This window comes from Ursus americanus, chromosome 9 (genome assembly GCF_024610735.1).
Source record: "Ursus americanus isolate L20-20 chromosome 9, mUrsAme1.1.p, whole genome shotgun sequence".
In the NCBI taxonomy this organism is placed as follows: Eukaryota; Metazoa; Chordata; class Mammalia; order Carnivora; family Ursidae; genus Ursus; species Ursus americanus.
The window spans coordinates 68,382,817-68,402,106 of NC_142135.1; positions in this window are offsets into that span (position 1 = coordinate 68,382,817).

Consider the following 19,290-nt stretch of genomic DNA (forward strand, 5'->3'; position numbering starts at 1 on the left):
CCCGGCAGACTGAGGATTGCAGTCGGCTTTAGATTCCTAAAGCAGAAGTCACATGGGTCAGGGACTCTGGGGGAGACCCAGAGAGCTTCCGTTTTGGATTTGCGGCTCCACACCCTCTTCTTCCCCATCCCTGTCACAGCTCACTAGGAACACTGCTAGTCAGCTGCGTATGCTATGTGAGGCATTTCAAATATGTTTCTGGGAGTCGTCAGTGCTGTTGTCTATGAGGCCTGAAGGCAAAATTCAATGTTTGTAGTAAATAAAGTACTAAAATTATATCAGCTATTAAGAGGATGGATTATTTCCAAGTTGCTTAGCCATATTGGCTGAGTGTTGAGTTCGGTGACGGTGCCAACATATGCACAAGAGTTTTATATTCCTGGGCACTGAGAATTACACTGAACGTGGTGGCCTGCTGAGCAGGAGATCCAGGTATGGTCAGCAGGGCTCAAGAAGGAGTCTATGGATATGTTAGAGCAGGTTCTGGAAACTTGGCTAGAATGGAACCTCCACCTGACTAGTTCCCAAAAGCCGATACAGGTGAGACAGGCAGCGTCGGAAGCTAAACTCATAGTGTTTTACAAACAGTGGGCTCCAAGGAATATTTGTTCCTAGAATTGAAGGCACCTTTATATGGGTTTCCTCTTCTCTCCTTTTAAGTCTTTATTATGGGCTGAATTACGTCCCTCCAAAAGTTACATGTTGAAGTCCTAACCCCCAGTACCTGAAAATATGACTGTATTTGGAGACAGGTACCTTAAAGAGCTATTTAAGTGAAAATGAGGTCACTAGGGTGGGCCTTAATCCAATATAACTGGTGTCTTTATAAGAGGAGAAAATTAGGACACAGACATGCACAGAGGGAAGATCATGTGAGGACTCAGGGAGAAGAACGCCATCTGCAATCCAAAGAAAATACTTTAGAAGAAACCAACCTTGCTGACGCCTAGAACTCAGACTTCTAGCCTCCACAACTGTGAGGAAGTGAGTTTTTGTTATAAGCTACCCGGTCTGTGGTACTTCGCTACAGCAACCCTAGCAGGTGCGTGGGCTCCTCTTGAGTTTAAAGAACGTGACTGGATGACCCATCCAGTCTAGTCTCAACACCAACCAAGTGAAAACCATTAAAGTCCATTCTGTAAGGAGCTAAAAAAAAAAAAAAAAACCAAAAAAACAAACAAAACAAAACAAAACAAAACAAAACAAAAAAAACACAACCAAAACCCAAAAACTAAAAACAAGATACAAAGCGTGAACCCAGGAAAGTGACTTGAGAAATAACCTCTGGTTTCAATGACACCCAGTGTTGTTTCCTAGACAAGACACATTATAAGCATGATTTCTGGAGAAAAGCCCAAATACATGCCCAAAATATGTACACTGCAGTAATGATTGACCATAATTCTCCCACCCCCCAACTCTACGGTGCCCTTTGGAAGGAATCCAAATAGTATGAAAAATGTCCTCAAGTTTGGATGCATCATACCAGCCAAGTTCATGGAACCAAGCTACGAAGTTACTATTGTTACAAGAAAAATATATTCATTAATGTTACCTCTAAGTTTTCTTTAGCTTTTCTGAGATCTGGTGTTTAACTTACAGATTACATTACTTGATGAAACTACAGAAGATTTAGTAAGAAGAGGGACCCACGCACTGAGGACTTAGAATCCAGCTAAGGCGGTTATGCTGAGGGCATCGCGGGTGGTGGCGATGTGGGTGACACCGGTGACGGGCTAATCTTTACTGAGCATCTCCGGGGACGCAGGCAGATTTCTTCTGAGCCTCACGGGTGTGCTGGCGGATCAGACGTGGTATAAGGTGGAAGTTCAGTTTTGGTCACGGCTGCTACTTGGTTGTGTGAACATGAGCAAACGACATCACTCTCTGGGACCGTCTTCTCCTTTGTCAAAGTTGTTGTTAATGCGCTTCAAGTGCTGACACAGTGCCTGGCATATACAAAGGTTTCAATAAATGTGGGCTGCTGGTATTTTTCGTAACATCCTTCCATGAGGAAACGAAGGACAGTAGAGATGTTAAGCGATTTGCTCAATACTTCAAGGACCCTTCTGCAGCAGGCATGCAGGCACTAGTCGGGCTCTCCAGTGCCTCCTGTTGGTCATACTGTTCCTTGCAGGTGTTTGGGAACTTACCCGCTGAGACAGGAGAGAATGATTTTAAGACGTGCTCCCTGACCCTGAAATACTTCAGTGTGTGTTATCTAAAAACAAGGATGTTCTTTTTCAGAACCACAGAAAAATGATCCAAGTCAGGAAATTAACATTGATATGCTAATATCCAGTCTCTAGAACTTATTCACATGTTGCCAACTGTTTCACTTACATGTACGAAAAGAAAAATAAAATAATTCTCTTCCGGTTCAGGGTCCAATCTGGGGTTCCACATGCCATTTAGTTGCCGTGTTTCTTTTGTCTTTCTTCATCTGGAACAATTCCTCAGCATGTATGTATGTATTTATGCCTTTCACGACCTTTATGCTTTTGAAGTATAGGTCTTCAGTTTGTAGACTGCCCCTCAGTTTGAAAACAGAATTTTTTTTTTAAGATACACTTTCTGGAAACAACAGTAACTTTACCCAAAGGAATGAAAAAACATGGCAGGAATATATGAACTATCTAAACAGACATCGATGGGCTATTTTGAGGTGCGACGGGTCTTCTGATATTCCATCGAACTGTATTAGTGGACGTCGTGGTTGACCCTGACATGAAACTTGTTCACTTTTGGTCTGGTAAGTCAGTTGCTTCATCTATGTGATTATGTTTGATTTACACAGTCTCTACTGTTCTGTTCAGGTCTAGATTCTTCGAACAGGATGGAATTCTGACACGTTAGGATGCTCCCCACACGCTTCAAGTGTTCCCACAGTGAGGAACATCCTGGTCAGCACCACTCATCCCCAACTGTTCTAGTGTCTCCTTCCCCAACCTCTGCAAAGTTTATTCCACATTTCTGCACGTATTAGATGCCTGAGTTTGACTGTGCTTCTGCCACGTGACTGTTCTTGGGACGTAGGACACGCCTCATGTGCTAAGACTGCGTCTAATGCGTTTCCCCCATCGAGGACACTACAGGCTCCTGGGGGGCTTGGCTGTGCTGACTCTCCCCGCTCACCGTCACTGCCCAGGTCGGTTGTTGTGTTTCCTTCTCAAGAAATAATTGCTGTGTATACATACCTGGCAGGATCTGAACGCTTGCTGAATGGCCTGTCGACGCGGGGTTGGCCTCAATGCGGCAGGTCTCACGCACATGTTCGTTCGTTTTCTTTGTTTCTTTGTTTGTTTCTTTCGTTCTTTCTTTCTTTTCTTCTTAAAGATTTATTTGTTTTAAGGGTGGGGCAGAGGGAGAAGAGACTCTCCAGCAGACTCTTCCCTGAGTGTGGAGCCCTACCTGGGGCTCGATCCCACAAGCCTAAGATCATGACCTGAGTCGAAACCAAGAGTTGGGTGCTCAACTGACTGCGCCACCCAGACACCCCACTCAGGCACTTTCTAGACATTATTTCCAAGGGCTCTCTTTGCTCCATGTTTGCTTTTGAGGACAAGAGAGAGAGAGGCAAGGCAAAAGGTCCATTGGAATGGTAGACTTTGGAAGCGACTCAGAAAGAATAATGAGGCTAAAAAAAGAGGCATTTTGCTGCCAATTACATAGGGAAGGTGAAGGTGCAGTTTCTATCTGCCTTTGGAACGGCAGAGAACTGGCTATTTACCAGGAAGGTGAGAAGGGTGGGAGTCCAGATGAAAGGGGGAGTTGGAGTCCAGACAGCCGTCTGTGTGCGATAGTTACAGAAGGAATGGAAATTGAGCACTTTGCACTTTGCAGAAGTCTTGCAGCACCCACCTGTCCGGGCATGCTCCCATTAGCTGTGCGTTCAGCAGGTCCCGGCTTCCATTCTGGGAAGGCCGAGGTGGAAAGAGGGAAGGCTCGGTCCACTCCGTGGGGCCAGGTAATTACAATGTGGTGCGCTTGACTTAAAAACACATACATAATTTCAGAGCTGAAACGGTAGTGTCATGAATGCAGGGACCGTGTTCCCCCACTGAGGCTGGCAAACGCCCGGGATGGCTTCCAGCCTTTGGCAAGGATGCGGCGGAGGGCCCGGGCGGGCACACAGAGTCACCTGTGTGTGGAAGGCCTCCGCGGGCTGTGGGAATGGCGCTCTTGGATTTCCTGACTTTTGTGCATTGATGGTTTCCCTCACAGAGTCGCATTAACCCAGTTTCCTAGACTGAATGAAACCATTGGCAACTTTCTGATTTGTTTTTCAGCCCCAGTCGACGCTGGTCAAGAAGCCAGGAATTCCCAAGCTTTCCCAGGCGAGTGTGGAGAAACACCAGGATGCCTTTTTCTTCTGCCCTGTCCATCTGCAGCCAAGTGTGCATCAGTCAAAGGCAAACTCTGAATCGGGCTTTGTGCAAGTCTCTGGAAAGATCCCCAAGATCGTGTGACGGGGGGAAGGGGACAGTGGTGGCGGTGGTGGCGACATCTGCAGAGCCAGCCCCATCCCTATCTGCCGCAGGATGCGTGTGGGCATGCTTTGTGAGAACAATCCACGCTGGGCAGAATGGGGCTTTTGACATCAGCGGAGGCCTGGGCTGCCTGACAATGAGGCCCGTTGGTCAAAGGGAGACTGTTTAATGAACTGCGCACCAGCGGCCGTCTGCACTGAGGATCTTTGGAGCGAGTCTGGGCTGTAACCGGCCACATGTGCGAAAGCGCCTTGCCTTGCACGGAAAGCAAGGGCAACAACAAATTCATATTTCAAAATCGGGAACTTTGGGATGCTTTTTGTCGGGTGGGATGAAAAGATGGATACGAGCTCGATCCTAAAACTTGCTGAGCAAGGGAAGCCCGAGAAAGTAGCTTGCTTTGGGCTCTGAGATCAATAATGAGAATGGCTTTTTCCTTAATGCTGGGGACCAATGTCCTGTCAAGGATATGCAAACACTTGGTGAACATGAAATTCGTGAAAGCCCTGAATCATCAAGAGAGGAAGGCAGGTGATCACGATTGTCCCCATGTGGCGGGGGAAACACTGAGGCTCAGGGAACAGTGACTCACGACCAAGGTCGAGTGGCAGGTGGGAGATGGGGCTGGCTGACATCTCATTGTGTCCTCCAGCCTCTGGCACTGAGGAAGGCCATGCAAGGCTCGCACCGACTTTTCCTGGCAGGCTCGCTCTTCCCAGCCGGAATGCAGGTGGCAATGTTGTGATTCCTGGCATAACCTTCAACACTTCAATGATAATCTCTGTCGGCGCCAGACACCCGCTGAGTGTCACAGCGTAACTCCCGGGCTTAGGCGATGCATGCCGAGGTTTTCGTAGTGGCCTCTCATTTATTAGTTGTGTTGGAAAGAAATCTCTAATACCTAACTGGGTACCTCTGGATTTTAACAGGTGTGGTTTATAAGAGATTTGGGAGGGGGATTGTTTTCAAAGTGCCTTTCAGAAAGTATCACCTTAGATGGGAGTTTCCACCCTGTTCCAGTAGAATGACTCGCAACAGTCCTGTGCTCAGAAAACCAAGCCTGCAAGAAAAATCAGAGATCTTCTTACAGCTCAGTTTAGCAAGTACATCACACTCCCTTCGCCTCCCCTTTATTGGCAATAACCTTAATGGAAGGCTTTGATGTCAAATGCTGAGTATTTTGGAAGATGTCCCTTCCACGCAGACGAGACTGCTTGGCCAGGGGCTGGAGAGTCACAATTGGATTGTACTCCAAGGTCCCTCTTAGTCTGAGATGTTGTGACTCCGGAGCTAATTAGTCTCAACTCCTAAAATGAAATGATCCTAACTACCGTCTGTTGAGCACTTTCTGGGTCAGCTCTGTGCTGAGACCTTAAAATCATTCTCTGAAGTCTAACGAAAACCCTGCCAACATTATCCCTGTTTTACAAGTGAAGAATAGGGGGTTAGAGAAGTTAAAAGCTTGTCTGATGGCACAGATTTAAGGTTTTGTAAGTGACCCTTGCCTGGAAATTGATTCCGGAGGAGTCTAAATCCATACTCGAAACCCACAACTCCACCAGAATGCAATGTAGACACTTGTACTTCTCTTCCTTACAGATTAGCCCGTGATCTCCAGCCTCGGGGTGGCTAGTACTCATTCTTTAGTCAGATTCAGTATCGGAGTTGGGGAGGAAGACCTCACACAGGGGCTAGCAATGTCCCAGCCCATGAAGTCTCTTCTGGGCTTACCAGACAGCTGGGGGATTCCGGTCCTCCTGCCAATTAGAGATCAACTAATTGTCAAAAGTACAATTGCCCTTGAAGAGATAACACATGAACTGTCACCCATTAACACTAGTGTGGGAAGTCATGTAGTCTAGCAAATGGCCAGAAGGAAGAAACTCAGGGTCCACAGGTCCAGATTAATGACAGTGTGAGCACTAGATTAGGGGGGCTCTGAGGATGCCTTTCTCAATGCCTTGCTTGTAACCTCTGTTCAAAAAAGATTTGCTGACATCAATTCACAGTCCTGTTTTCTACTGGGCTGAAAGCCCAATGCTTACCAGAAAGAACATTCCAAATTCTGACCTGTGTGAAGGGAGACCATATATCATAATGAAACTACAATTTATGCTTAGAATATGATCTGAGAAGTCAGGTTTCATATATATATATATTTTCCCAGAAAAAGAAAATATCTGTATCTGTATTATATATAGAGATCTATATCTATTTTTCTTTCTCTATCTCCTTTTTGTGGAAAAACTGTCCCTACAATTCAATCCCAAGAACACCCTATTTCTCAACCGGTCTGTGGCTCCTTGTATTACAAAGTAATGCCTCCTGTCCTGCCAGTGGGTACAGGAAAAACACAGTCGACACTGACTACTTTTAGCAATAAACATTTTGTGACGTCAAAAGTCACCTTTCTTTCACCAGAGGCCCAGATGTTTTATTTGAATAATCTACCCATTCTTCTCCTAAAGGAGATGTTAGCAACAGCAAACCAGCCTACAGCCATGTGAAGGGTGCACATGCCATCTAGCACTCATAGTGAAAAATACAACATTTTAGAATAATTCAGGTTTTCCGGTTTGTTTTACCATTGGGATTAAAATGAACTCAAAAGTAGGAAAAAAAAAAGAAAAAGAAAAAGCCTTCGTAGTATTTCAAGGTATTGGGATATGAAGTATAGCCCAAGTATTGCAAAAAAATATACTTCATCTCGATTCTTCTTCCTTTTTGGGGGTGGGGGTGGGGAGAACTTCTCTGCTTGAGGGACCAGACCTCTTGCATGTGCTACGGATCCAAGCCCCAATTTCCATGAGGACTGGGGCTCCTTTGTTCAGAACCTCACCCTACATATCTTTTCATCTGGCTGCTGATACGGATCCTTTAATAAACTGGTAAACATATATCCACACACATGTTTATATATATATTTATATACACGCTTCATCTCATCACTCAAGGTCCATTAAATGCAGATTTCATCCATGAGGCTAATATTTGCTCAGATTTTATGAGCACTTTTTCAACTTTGATGTTTTCAAAAGCACACTGGGGCTCAGCTGGCAGCTGCCTAATGACCCCAAGGGAGGTGGGCGCTAGGCCTGTCTCCTGCCGGCGGTGACATGGGCGAGGTCAGTGTGAGGGGGCCAAGGTCTGCCGGCAGTGCCTCCTACGTGGCCACCCGACACGCCTCTGTAAAAGGGTAAGGACCTAATGCTTAACAATTCGAGCCCTTTGGCCTCGGCAAGGCTATCCCCAAGCCTCTGCAAATCTTGCAAAATAAACAAATCTGACTCTGGTATTTATCTTTCTGACACTTTGTCCTTTGAAAGATGCCCGCAAAATTTCAAAGGGAGACATCTATTCCACTTTTAATATATCTATGAACTATTATGAGGAGTTCTTTTCTCCTTCCTTCCTTCCTTCCTTCCTTCCTTCCTTCCCTCCCTCCCTCCCTCCTTCTTTTTTCTTTTCTTTTCTTTCCTTTCCTTTCCTTTCCTTTCCTTTCCTTTCCTTTCCTTTCCTTTTCTTTCTTTTTTTCTTTCTTTTTCCCACCAAGCAAGGCGAGCAGGGCAGAACATGATTTGGAAAATATCTCACCAGTGGAAGTGCCTCATTCAATGGGGAGTAGGACAGGGTGGGGAAGGAAAAATGGCCAGGGTTTGGACCAGCACGCCTTCCCCACATGGGTCTGGTGTGTTCCGGAGTGTGCTCTGGCTCCCCAGTGGGCGTCCTTCAGTGGGGCTCGGAGGTGGTCAGCTCTTCAGGGTGTCCGTGAGCTCCCAGGCTAGTGCTCGTGGCAGGGCAGCAATTTCGGCTTCTACTCTGAATCTGACATTTGCTGGAAGGACTGCTCTTCCCTTATATCCTTTATATCATTTGACTCTTGGCTGCTTTCCTGACCACTAATATTGCCTCGATATATAGAAAGGGGATAAGAGGAGAGGTAAAATCAATCCATCAATCAATTCTGAATTTATATAATAAAACATCTGGTGCAAGAGAGGCTAACTAAAATAGGATTTGAAGGGCTCATATTTGACATTGAATCACTATGTATCTTCAACACTGACATTTCAACCAAACATCAGTTCTACATCCCCAATGCCTGTCTGTTTTCTTCTGTTCTTATTAATTATCTTATTATTATTACTATTATTTTTTAAGATTTTACTCATTTTTTTGAGAGAAAGAACACGAGCAGGGTGGGGAGGGGCAGAGGGAGAGGGAGAAACAGACTTCCCACTGAGCAGGGACCCCGACATGGGCTCGATCCCAGGACCCGGGATCATGACCAGAGCAGAAGGCAGATGCTTAACCAACTGAGCCCCATTAATTATTAAATAGACTAAGTCTTCCAAAATTCTTTTGGAATTGGCTGGATAAGCAAATCCTAAATTAATGAAAACATATACATATCTTCCTCCACTCACAATGGGGGCTATGTCCCGAGAACCCCATTGTAAGTTGGTTGGATCATTAGGTTGAAAATGCTTTTAATATATCTAAGTTCTCAAACATCATAGCTTAGCCTGGCCCAGCCCACCTCAAACATGCTCAGAACACTTACAGTAGCGTATAATCAGGCAAAATCACCCAACACAAAGCCTATTTTATCGTAGTGTTGACTACCTCACATAATGTGTTGAACACTGTACTGAAAGTGAGGACCAGAATGGTTGTAGGGGTACAGAGTGGCTGACATGTATTGCCTATGATCATGCGGCTGGGTGGGAGCTCCCAGCTGCCCCCGCCGCTCCCACCCAGCATCACGAGAGAAATCGTCCTGCGTATCGCTAGCCCGGGAAATATTCCAAATTCAATATTCCAGGTACAGTTTCTACTGAATGCATTTCACTTTTAAACCATTATAAAGTCCAAAACTCATAAACCGAGCCTCCGTGAATTGGGACCGTGTGTATGTTTCTACGTGTAGTTATGTCACGTCAAACTAAACGCACCCTACACTGAGCTTGTCTAGCTACCCCCGCCTCAGTTCTGACTATGATGTCTTTCTTTCGCTCCTGTTTTTATCAATAGATCCATCATTCTTCTTTCCACTCAGGCACAATGATCAGGAATGACATGACTCATTAATTTATTCATCTCTTTGTTTTCCTAATTAACAAATATTCATGGAGCTTTAAATCTGGGACTTGGAACGCAGAGAAGATCCTTAAAGCCACGAGACTGAGTGACATCAAGTGTGGAAAGGAAAGAGAAGTGGTCCTGGGCCTGGGCTCTGGGTCACGCCAACGCTTAGAGGTCCAGGACGTGAGGAAGCAAAGGCGTCTGGGAAGGAGTAGAGGTAGGTGGAAAGTCAGACAGCATGAGGCATGGAGGGCAAGTGTAAAGGGTTTTGATTCTCTGCCCGTTCCGCCGTCTCCCAGATGCATCTTCTAACGCCGTTACTTCTTCTTCCATCAACTCTTAATGCGCTCCTGTTCTTCCAATTCCCACTGTGTCCCTCGTTTCATCACCTCACATTGAAGAATAAAAGGCGGGATTTCTTTCTTTCTTTCTTTCTTTCTTTCTTTCTTTCTTTCTTTCTTTCTTTCTTTCTTAAGATTTTATTTATTTATTTGACAGAGAGAGACAGCCAGCGAGAGAGGGAACACAAGCAGGGGGGACGGGAGAGGAAGAAGCAGGCTCCCAGCGGAGCAGGGAGCCCTATGTGGGGCTCAATCCCAGGACCCTGGGATCAGGCCTTGAGTCGAAGGCAGACACTTAACGACTGAGCCACCCAGGCGCCCCAAAGGTGGGATTTCTGACGCTCATTTCATCCATTCCAGGTCTACTCATCCTTCCCCTCATTCATACCCATGGCTGGGTGGTGGGGGCAGGGGTCCGTTATGAGCAGCTGACAGAGGTGGAGAAAAGCCAAGCAAAGTTCACAGATGGGTCAGAGTGGAATAAGACGCAAGCTAAGACTGGACAAGAGCAGCACTCAGCCCCGCAGCCTGGCCCTGAAGACAAGGGTGAGGGGAAACCCAAGGGGCAGTGAGTTGGAAGACGATCTCGTCATCCACTTAGCGTGTAAGGAACATGGCTGGAGGCACATGGACTCATAAGCCCTGGCAGATGGCTTGGCCAGGTGGTCAGAGGCCCGTGAAGAGAAAGCCTGGACCATCAGGGAACAAGTGGGTCTGGGGTAGAAGCAGGTGGGTGGGCACCAGGCTTGGTTTCTCACGTGAGAGCCTACCGGGGAGCATGCACTACCCACGAGGCGCTGAACTAATAGGGAATGGCTCACTTAGCTGAAGGCAACCAGCTTCACCACTGGCCACTCAGTACTGGCCACACGGGCCTGCACACGGTGTAGCTAGGGGAGCAGGACTGGAGGTCATGTGTGGCCCAGCAGCGTGGCTCCCACTCACCAAGGCCGCGGTGCAGCAAGGGTCCAACCACGAGCAGAGCTGACCTCTGGTGTGTCACCTGCCCTCCAGTGGCCACCTGGGGCAGGTAGGGCACATTGGACTCTGGCTCTGGTGTCGCAGTCCAACTGCCCCCACTGTCCAGTTCCGCTGCCTTCATTCCCTTACAGGTGTCCTTCCCGAGAGTCCTCCCCAGTTAAGGTCCTGCACGCAAACGTCTTGAGTCATCCCCGGGGAACCTGGCCCAAGATGGGAAGAGACACAAAAGGAAGAGGAAAAATATAACTGAAGAGAGAGGAACGTCTCGGATGTCATCACTCGTTGCTGCACAGAATGCTCTCGCTTCTCTCCCTGTATCTCGGTCTCGGTGTCTGTATGGTATGCAAGTACGGACAGGCCTTTTCTATTTTAGTGCACATCTTTCGAAGCAGCCGCTAGGTGGAGAACTTGCATCAAGTTTGCCCCGCGGACTGGGCAGCTCCGCGAGCCAAAGGAGCTGCATTTATCTATTTATTTATTTATTTAACCATTATTGAAATGAAACGATGGGTTTTAACCGACAATGAAATGCATTTATGGCTCTTCTTAGTGGCCTAAGCTTTCCAGACATTATAGGCCTGAAAACATTATATAGAATTACATTTCTCTTGTGATTGACTGTTACTATGGAATGTTTTTAGTAGAAAAAAATTAACTGCGTGAGTTCAAGGCTAAAATTTCTGCATAATCAGTTTGGTTGAACACTGCCTCTTGATTAGTTTATTATGATTTATTCTAAGCTCTTTTAAATTTGCGAGATGGTGTTTTTTTGAATTTCTGGGAGTGAGTATTGATTGAAAGATAACTGCAGATTAAGAAAATAATTTTATTCATTAAAAAGCCTTATCCACCAATGTGCTTTTTTACATTTCAATTTTCAAACACTGGGCAAAGGAATTTCTTTTCATATGCATTGTTATTCTTGCTGATTATTGAGAAAGTTTTATCGAGGTCACAGAATGTAGGTTAATAGAATTTACTAGGCCATGCGTTCTTGGTTGCAACTCTGTGCAGTAGGAATGCGACCCCAATTCAGCTGCCAGCCAGCCCGGCCATGGGAACGCTGCAACCAGGAATCCTTGCTGGCTCCAGGTGAGGCCACCGTGTGGCTTGTTTCTTGCCACCACTGGGGAGAACCGTGAACAGCATCACTGGTCCTGGCCGTGCCTATGCGCCCACCCAGCAGCACTTCCTGAAAATAGCCTGGACCTGGGTCTTTTACTTTGGGTGAACATTAAAGCAGGGGTTAGCAAACTATGGCCTACTGGCCAAACCCAGCGGACTGCCTGGGGTGTTACCGTCCTCAAGCTAAGGGTGTTTTTTTGTTTATTTATTTATTTGAGAGAGAGAGGGAGGGAGAGCACAAGCAGAGAGAGCAGCAGAGGGAGAGGGAGAAGCAGACCCCGACTGAGCAGGGAGCCTAACGCAGGACTCGATCTCAGGATCCTGGGATCACGACCCAAGCCAAACGCAGATGCTTGAACAGCTGAGCCACCCATGCACCCCCTAAGGATGGCTTTTACAGATGAATATTTTCAATTGATTTGATGATAGGGAACACTAACTTTGAACCACAATTAAGTGATATATTTTTCTCCTGTCCCTTGCTAAGCTCCTTTCTTCTCACTGATAGGCTTGTATTACAAAAAACCTAAAACCATACTCCGTTATTAGTTTGGATATTATCAATTAAAAATTGCAAGGATTTGTTTTCTCTCCTTTAATCTAAGTACCGTAGTCCTACCCCTTATCCATGGGTTTGCTTTCTCACGGTTTTGCTTTCCCACGATTTTGGTTCCACACACCCAATGGTGGTCAGGAAACAGAAGATCCTCCGTCTGAGATGTGGTCAGAAGGTCAGTGGCAGCCGAATGCTGCGTCACAGCGCTTACGTCATTCCCCTCACTTCATCTCACGGCGTAGACATTTTATCATCTCGTGTCATCACAGGAAGGGTGAATACAGGACAATTAGATGCGTTAAGAGCGAGAGAGAGAGACCACATTCACATAACTTTTATTTATGGTACATTTTATAATCCTTCTATAATCTGTGCTTAATTTATGAATTAAACTTTATCATAGGTATGTAAGTATAGGAAAAGATAGTATTACGGGGTTTGGTACTATCTGTGATTTCAGGCATCCCCTGGGGGTCTTGGAACCTATGCTTCACAAATTAGGGGGGACAAATATATCTACATAATACCCATTCTTTTGCCTTTTGATCCATGAAGCCTAAAATATTTACTTTCTGGTTTTTACAGAAAAAGTCTACTGACTCCTGCTTTACAGGGCCCGTTAACCTTTTAGATCTCCTGAAATTATACATAAAGGAAATATACGTGAGACGTGATTTTTTTCTGGAGAGAGGGCACCAGATATTCTTTGCTCTGAAAGGTGAATGTAAACACCCAAATGTTAAGAACTACTAGTCTCGCTGAATGAGGGCCTCTCCACTGCCAATAATAATAATAATAGCAACAATAACAACAACGGCTCACAGTATTATGGGATCAATGTACAAACAATGATCAAAGCATTGCCCCTAATGAATTTAAGGGGAAGATGGGCAGGACTGAGTTGAATTACTAACAACATGAGTGCAATTCTTTAGTCATAATCACAAAGTTTATTATATTTTGCTAGGAATAATGGAAGTGCTTAGTAAGTTATTGTTTAATCGACTTTGTGCATAATGTGAAAAGGAGGAGCCCCTTGTTTTGATGCTTTTGAGATGAGCACAGGGCTTGGTACCGCATGGGCACTGAGTTCGGGCCCACGACTGAATGACCCACGTGAACACAATTAGCTGGACATTTGAAAACGTGTTACTGTTGAATGTGCAAATTTAGGGTGAGGAAATCAGCTATTCTCCTGAATTTGAAGCTAACCCTAGCCAGGATGGTACCTACAAGGGGTGAGGACTTCAATAACGCTCTCTGAAGTTTCCTCCATTTCCCGGGGCCCACTCTGCTGTTTTGGTAATGACCGCAAGACTCTGCGAATGAATGCCTTTAAGAAAACAGAGGGGCAGAGAACTTTCTGAGAATGAGAGGCAGGAGTGATTCCTTAGATGCATGTTTGATATTTGAGTTCCATTCAGTTTGAATTTCTGGGGGGCGCAGTCTATCGTCGCCTTTTCAGATTACACTCCCTTGAGTATTCAAATAGGTTAAATGAGCGTTGGCCACTCCAAACACACCTTTCGTTTCTGAGCGGGCTCCAGTTCATCCTCTCTGCAAAGACGAGTGGACACACGTGGCCTTCACAACGTCCGCCCACTGGAAAGAACGAGGGGCAGAAAGGAAAACAGAGATGAGCCCATTACCTGGAATCAAAGCCAGCATCTTCTTGCCTACCAACCGGGGAAGAGCTGTCTCAAAGAACTGTCCTTTTTTCCCAACAGGATACTTGCTCTAGTTTATAAAAAAGGAAGAGGATTCACGCAACTTCTCCTTTGATTGAGCGGTTTGTGTTGCTGTGAATTCTGGCAAACGTCTCCCAGGGCTTCGCTGAGTGGTTCGGGCACAACATCGCCGACTGTTCCAATTTAAGAAGCTCTCACGAGATTGCGCGGAGACAAAGGGTCTGCGGAGAGGCGCAGCCCCGTAGCGCTCCGACGCTCTAATCTGAGTTCTGCTCTGCAAAGTCCTGTCTAATCCTCTTGTACCCTGCTGTGGCTAGCAGTCTAGGGAAGGGCAGCAAGAGCAAAAGCTGCGGGATACAGATTTAATTCAATCTAGCAAACATTTACTAAGCACTTCTGGTGTGCCGGTCACTGGGCCAGGTTCTGGGGATAGGAAGATTAATAGGATATGATTCCAGAACTCGAAGGGGTCACAGTTTACAGGCGGAGAGGCACAACCACATGAATAATAAAGCAAAAGAGGGGAGAAGAGGAAATTCATCACTGAAGGGGTGACATGGATGTGTCTTAACTGATAAGGAGATGTTAAGGGGTGGAGAAGGGGCAGCCTGGGTAGAGGAAAACAACATAAGCAGAGTTAAGAAGGTATGCAAGTCCATGGTATTTGGGGTGAAGGTCAGAAGGATTTCGTCTTGGAGAGAGGTGGGAGAAAAGTCTAGAAGTGTGCGCTGGGGTGCAGTTGTCGATTCATTCATTTACTGCTAGAGATAGGATAGTGAAGATACATCAACCAATCCCTGCTCCCGGGAGGCTTACCTGTGGGGGTGAAGACAGATCATACATATAAAAACAGGCAGGTTGTATAAGATTAGTTTGTTCGGCCGCCGTAACAAAGTGCCACACACGAGCTGGTTTAGACAACGCAATTTTTTTGTCTCGACGAGCCGGAGGACAGAAATTCAACATCAAGGTGTTGGCAGGGCGGGTTCCTGCTGAGGGCTCTGAGAGAGAATCTGCTCTGGGCCTCTTCCCCAGCTTCTGGTCTTTTTGGCTTGTAGCCAGCAGTAACATCCCAATCTCTGCCTTCATCCTCGTGTGGCGTTCTCCCTGTGACTCTGGGTCCAAATTTCCCCTTTGAATAAGGACACCGGCCGCACTGGATTAGGGCCCACTCTAAAGACCTCAGTTTAGCTCAATCATCTGCAAAGACCCTTCTCCCAAAAAAGTTACATCCACCAACCACATAGTGGGAATTAGGACTTCAGCATCTTGGGAAGTACATAATTCAACCCATAATAGTATGCTAACTTGTAGTAATGCTTTGGAGCAAAATAAAGTAGTGTAAGTGTGTTGGGGAGACATCTGGGCATGAGGCAGGGTAGTGGGGAAGTTTGCAATTTCAATTTCCTGTAAGGTGGCCCAGGGTATGACTCACTACAGAGGATACATTTGGACTAAACCCCGAGGGAGAGGAGAGAGTGGGGCTCACAGATGTCTGGGGGGAGCGTGAAGAAAACAGTGCAAAAGCATTGTGTTAGGTAGGGTGTGACTAGTGGATCTGAGGAGCAAGGAGGCCAATGAAGCTGGAGCCAAGGGAGGGGAAGGAACAGCAGATGAGATCAGTGTCCATGGGCTGCTGGGACAGGGTCAGCAGGCCGTGGGAAGGACTTTGGTCATCAAGCCGTTGGGCAGTTTTGGGCAGAAGAGTGAGATGGTCTGACTAGGTTTTAAGAAGTCTGGGGTTTTGGTGTTGAGAATGGTCTGGGGCAGGGGCCAGGGTGGATGTGGAAAGACCAGTTAGGAGGTGACTGTAAGAATTTAAGTAACGGACAGAAGTTGTCTGGACCCGGGTGGTGAGAAATTTAGAAATATTGAGTTTGGGCTGCATTCAGTCATGCCCATGGAGGCAGGAGTTGAGGTCAGGTTCTGGAGTGAGCGAGACCTGAGCTCCCACTATCCTAGGCCATGTCATTGTTTCCACGGGTCATGGACTTAGGTATGCATTAGATATTCCAAGGGTGTCTTTCAGTTTTCTGTATTCCTTCTCTTTCCTACCCTTAGTCTGAAGACACAGACATTCGGTGACAGGAAATCATGTATTATGGACTCTTTCTTAAAAATAGAGAAAGACACAGAAATAATTCAATAGGATTCAGACATTCTATTTTTGCATGTTTTGGGTCTGGTGCAATCCAGAGCAGTGACCTTCTCCCGGGAGATGGTAGACTTTGCAATAGGGGTGCCATCGGGGCGTACTCTGCTGAGAAGCAACATAAAAACAAATCAGACTTGCTTTGGGGTCCATGTACCCTCATCCTTCTCCACGTACCCAATTTAATTGTGTGCCACGTTCTGCATCCTTTTTCATGCCTCCCTTCTGTCACTGTCCTAGTTCAGGCTGAATCTCCTTTCTTTGGGCTACTAGAAGAGCGTCCTCAATGATCTTTCTGCTTCTCACCTCTATTTCTTTCCACACTATTCTTAAAGTCCTTTCCAGAATGTTTCTGCTAAAATATGAAACTGATGCTAGACATCACTCCCTGCTCCCTCCTGAAAGCCTGTGATGACCCACGTTGTTCTATAGAAGCCTCCATTCCTGGTCCTGGACTGCAGAAGCTGTTCCCAGTCCAGCCCACACCTGTCTTTACAGCTCCCCCTTCCTCTGTTCTGGACATCAGATTTCAGAGTCTGTCCTACCCGCACGAGTGCCTTTCCTGCCATACCCCTCTCTCTACCAAGAAGAAAACTTCGATGTAGAACAGTTATCATGATTTAGTATCTTGCTTTTCTGATCTATATTGTTCATTCTAGTAAAATAGTCAGAGGCATGGATTTCTGAGGCAGCAAGACCTGAATTCGAATCATGGCTTGAAAACGACCAACTCTGTGACTCTGATCAGCTGCAAGGGCTCTCTGAGCTTCAGTAGCCTCATCTGGAATAGAGAGAACAAGGTCCGCCCCACACAGGAACTGTTAAGGCAGAAAGCATGTTGTTAAAATGACAGTTCAGTGCCAGACTTGTAAGAGGCGCTCAGTGAGTGATGAAGATTATTATTAAATATGAGTTTGGAGCTCGGGAGGGAAACTGCCTGGAGTCAGACTTTCAAGAGTCAGGCATGTCTGTGGAAGCCGTGGGGGCTTTACAATCTCCCGGGCAGATTGTGTGGAAAAAGAGGCAATGACCCAGGAAAGAACATGCACGATTAGTCGATACTGGGTTTTAATCTAACGCATACTCACACCTCACCAATTTAAATTCAGCTAATTTGGATTTTATGACATTGCAGGCAAAACTGGGTTGCAACTTACTTCTGTGCTATTTATGAGAAAATTAATAGGGAGGCCATGATTCAGAGCTCCTAATGTGGGGATGTTTAACCTACTTAAACAAGTCAACTAAAGTTATGTTGGAATCAGTTTAGCGAGATTAGTTTATGTAGAGACAATGTGTTACTTTAAATGATTTGGAAATGTAAAATTAGAATTTGGGAGCCAGAAAAGATATAGAGATTCTTAGCAGACGCCCCTTATTTTAAAAATGAGAAATGAAAGGGGGGCGCCTGGGTGGCTCAGTTGGTGAAGCGTCTGCCTTGGGCTCAGGTCATGATCTCAGGGTCTTGGGATTGAGCCCCCACATCGGGCTCCCTGCTCAGTGGGGCACCTGCTTCTCCTTCTGCCTCTGCCCCACCCCCCCACTGCTTGTGCAATCTCTCTCTCTCAAACAAATAAACTCTTTTTTAAAAAATGAGAAACGAGTAGAGTAAAAAGCTCAGCTGACCTGTACAAGCTCCCACAGAATGAACAGAGATGAGAACTCAGGCCACCTCGTTCCTGAAGACTATCCCTTTGAATATGCTGGGTGTCAACTTTTGTGTGACAGGTGATCAATGTTTTTCCTAGGCCATACCTGGTTCACCATTAGTAGTGTTTTTTTTTTCTTTCTTTTTTTAATTCTTGATGGCAGTTAAGGAAGTGTTATTTACAAATTACCGTGTAATTCAGACTTACTATTAATTCATGCTGGTGTTGCTAGTGAGGCTCTGGAACGGACTGCAGGGATTTGGCCAGTTTACTTGGCAGAGTTGTAAAAGGGAGACGGACCTGCACAATGAGTAAAATCCTGTTGGCAGCATCACTCTGAACAAATGCTCTTCAGTTAAAAAAAAAAGTTGGCCTCTACATACCCAATTTAACTCACTGGTCCTTAATCAGGAGCATTGCGAATTTCAGACTGGCGTCACAGAGTAGGTTTTCTGAATCCTGAAGTCTGGCTGGTTTAGCAACAGAGTCTCAGCAAAGATCAAAAGCATTTTATGAACAATCCAACACCCTCCCCTTGTAACCTGATAGTAGAGAACCCTGGTCCATGTATTTTTCAGGGTCACACGTTGTTAGCCTTTACTACGGGCGGAAATATGAGCATGCACACATTTATGTCGGAGGCATGCTGAGAAAAATTAGCTGACCATGAGGCAGATGATTTTTTTTTTCTGTTCTTCTTTTTTAAAATTTAAATTCAATTAGCCAACATATAGTAGGAGGCAGATGATCTTAATGGGCATTCAAGTTTATGTAGATCATTGTTGGCTATAAAACCTTTTTTTTTTTTTTTTTTTTTTTTGGCCTCGAGTGGATAGTTCCCAGAATCTCTATTATCTGATTTCAGGAGAATCTGAAAAGAAAGGAATCTAGCATGATTCATTTTCAAAAGGTCTGTGTATTTGTTTGATTATAAATGTGTGCCCTTCGTACCACTGCCCCAGGATGTCAAGACAAAACAAATCAGTGTGTTAATTACACAAATAAAATAATAATAGAAAAACAGCTGCAACTAGCAGAAAGGACGTACATGGAAGGCTAAGTATTATTCCACTGTGGAAGAGTACAAAGCAGGCTGGACTTACCATCAATAAGAAATGGGTAACAATGGAAACTTCTCAGGTCTGCAAACCACACAGCAACAGTTAACGCTACCGACTTTTTTCTACCTGCTAAGCAGCGAACTGTGACTCACCCTTTAACAT